Genomic DNA, 3,552 nt, shown 5'->3' with positions numbered 1-3,552 from the left:
TCGCCTCGTTTCAGAGGTAAAATTAGCTTGAAAATGGCCGCCCAATTTTTTTGATTTCCAAAGTTTAAGAGCACTAAAAATCTGGAAATGTATATCCGTAGAGCGTTTAATCAATGTTTCTCAGGAAAATCCACACACAAATGCGTTTTTAAATGGACAAATAAGGTGTTACGCCAATAAACAATAATTCGAAAAAAAAATTGTCACGCTGGCGGGAAAATGCCGATATCTACGATTTCATTATTTTGACGAGCGCCTGATTTTCCCACCAGGCCGTCACACAAATGTGTAATGATGTCTGGAAACTTTATCCAGCCCACGCTCATAGATGCAATCTGATTCCTAAATCTCTGTGTCTTTGAAACCCATGCGCCTGTGGTCTCTTTTCGAATTTCGTGAAAGATTTATTCCATTATACGCATCTTTTTTTCCACAACAGACGTATCAGGATGAAAGGATTTATTAGAGTAAGAGATAATTCTCTACGAGGATTACTTTTCAGAAGGCATTCACAAGGTGAGCTGACGCTGAAGGTATTACGGTTTATATGAACCCAGGATCACTCAGATATCTTAAGCTCCGATCTCGAGAGATTTCGATGAAATTCCTCAAATGTGCATTGTATTATTTTTTTAAAATTTCTTAATTTCTTTCATTTGGCGGAGGGGAAGGGGAGGGGGAAGGGGGAGGTCAAAGGTAAGGTTAGAAGCTTGTTTTGGGAAAAAATTATCGCTTACTTTGTAGCACAGATTCCAAGCCTTTCTCTTTGTTTGAACATCATCTTTAAAAGAAAGAGGGAAATTTTGGGCCAATGCAGAAAACGACACTAACTTTTTAATTGTGCAGCTTCCATCTGTAGCCAATTTTGTCGTATGGCCAGACTAATAAACTAATCCTTTCCCCCCTCCCTCCTCCCCCCCCCCCTCAACATCTCCCGTAAACAAACAACAACAACAGCAACAGCAAAAACACTCTTGACCCAAACTCTCTCTTTATCTTTGCTGACTTTCAACCCAGATGAAGGCATAGACTTACCATGGCTTTTTTCGGGGTTTGAGGGGAGAGACGTATTTTGTTTTATTTCTACTACTGAATATGTGAGGCAGCGTGGTGGAATCAGGCTCTCGTCAAATTTGGGGCATGTAGAATTATTGGTATCATCTTAAATCTTGTTCATTAGTCTTTATTTAGGTGAAAAAAGTATCCATTTATCTTAAATGCAAGTCGAGATATTTGTGAATGAAGGGGGTGGGGGTCACCTGCTTTCAGAAGTAAGATTAGTGAGAAAATGGCCGCCATAGATTTCCTTACCTTTAGAGTCCGTGGTAACTGAAAATTTTCATTTTTTGTGCCTTTAATCAACATTTTTCAGAAAATTTCATACAGAAATGAGTTCTTTAATGGGTATGAAAGGTGTTGAGCCAAAAAACAAAAATTTGAAAAAAATTCACAAACCTGTGGAAAAATGCAAGTTTCTTCACTTTGATTATTTTGACGAGAGTCTGATTCCACCACGCTGCCTCACATAGTCCCCCCCCCCCTCCCCCTACCAGTTTTGATTCTTACTCCAAAACATTTTACTCCACATGTTTTTTTTTACATTGATCTACAGTTATACGTTGATCTACAGTTATACGTTGATCTACAGTTATACGGGATCTACAGTTATACATTGATCTACAGTTATACATTGATCTACAGTTATACATTGATCTACAGTTATACGTTGATCTACAGTTATACGGGATCTCGTAGGACTTGGAGAGAAGAAAGACCAGTCATTTCACGTAGGTGGCGACTGAACGTCATTTTTTGTCATGTCATACAGGACATGAGTGTTTAGGAAAGGACATGTGCGTGTATGTGTGTGTGCGTGTGTGTGTGTGTGTGTGTGTGTGTGTGTGTATGTGTGTGTGCGTGTGTGTGTGTGTGTGTGTGTGTGTTATATGACATGTGTGTGTTATACAGGACACGAGTGTGTCATGTAGGACATGAGTGAGTCAAAAATGGCAGAAATGTGTCACACAGAACAATTATAGTGTGTAATAATGTACTCATTCTGAACTTAATATTCTCCCGTCCCTGTATCTGATCATTGCGGTGCCGTGTTTTATTTTCATAAGTACGAATGTCCCAAGGAATCCATGGTATCGGCCTGATATTCACTTATCACAGTTTCAAACTTGGTAATTTTTTGTTTTAATTAATTATTTTTTTCATTAAAGAAGCATTGTCTTTGAGTTTGTATCACATAGTCCGACCCCCCCCCCTCCCCAACCCGCTCCTCCGCCTCTTCCCCGTAGTTGTGGAAGATGAAAGGACACGGTAAGGGATCGCTGGTTCTGGGTGAAGAACGGTGTGGCTTTAACCACTGAGGCGTTACGCTTGCTTGCAGTGACGGCCAACCTGGATCTTCCCGAAACTTTGCTTGTCAAAGGGGATGTTCAGTTTGTCACAGGCCCAGTTTGTCAAAATTTCATTTAAATATTTGAGTAGAGATGACAGTCATAATTGCAGCACTTTAACACTGTATTTGTAAAGTAAGTTTTTCATTCTCCGCCTTCAGATTGGCGGTGTAGAGATAGTCCCTCTAAAATGTCAAATCAGCTTGTGTTGTTCATTATTTTTTCCTTTTTGTATGCAAATGAAAGCAAAATGAAAATTTAAATTACTTTGTACAGTTTAAAAAACGAATGTTCTTTCGTTAAATACAAATGAGAAATAAAATTCAATTCATACAATTAACCAATCATCAATTTACTCTTTTTCAGAGTGTGAGTGATAACTTCCATCATGCGGGGCACAGTCGAGGCCTGTGACAAACTGGGCCTACTACAAACTGGGCCTGTGACAAACTGGGCCTACTACAAACTGGGCATGTGACAAACTGGGCCTACTACCAACTGGGCCTGTGACAAACTGGGCAAACTGGGCCAGTGACAAACTGGGCAAACTGGGCCTGTGACAAACTGGACCTATGACTGGCATGCACTTGCAGTGACGGCCGACCGGGATCTGCCCGAAACTTTGCTCGTCAAAGGGGATGTCGTCTTGTGAAACTGTGACTGGCCTAGCAAGGCGACAGCGGATTTTTCAGATGCTCAAGACAATCAATGGTAGATGCAAACGGATTGATGACTGATCACAAAGGAAAATGATCGAGTAATGGAAACGGATAACAAAATGTCCAAGGTGACGCAGGAACGACTCTGTGGCAAACACCCTCAGAACACAATATATAATATGTCTCGCCTACAGGCCACTTGCCTGACTGCAGAGTGACGATTACATAATATTATTATATCCTTACACCGCCCACCAGTATTAGAGAAAAGGACAAGTGAAGTAAAGTACCATTTCGTCGAAATTAACGTCCATCACAGATAGACCGACCGAAGCAAGTTGGTGGAGAGCCTTAAAATCTCCCCGAAAATTCAAGTTCAAAACTCCGCAAAGAAGGATTCGAACCAGTGTCGTCTCTACCTCATAGCCCAGCATGAAATCGACTGAGCTAACAGTTAACCCCCCTCCCCCTGCCCTCACCAGCCCCCC

This window comes from Aplysia californica, unplaced genomic scaffold (genome assembly GCF_000002075.1).
Source record: "Aplysia californica isolate F4 #8 unplaced genomic scaffold, AplCal3.0 scaffold00214, whole genome shotgun sequence".
NCBI lineage: Eukaryota > Metazoa > Mollusca > Gastropoda > Aplysiida > Aplysiidae > Aplysia > Aplysia californica.
Note: the sequence above shows the minus strand (reverse complement) of the source record.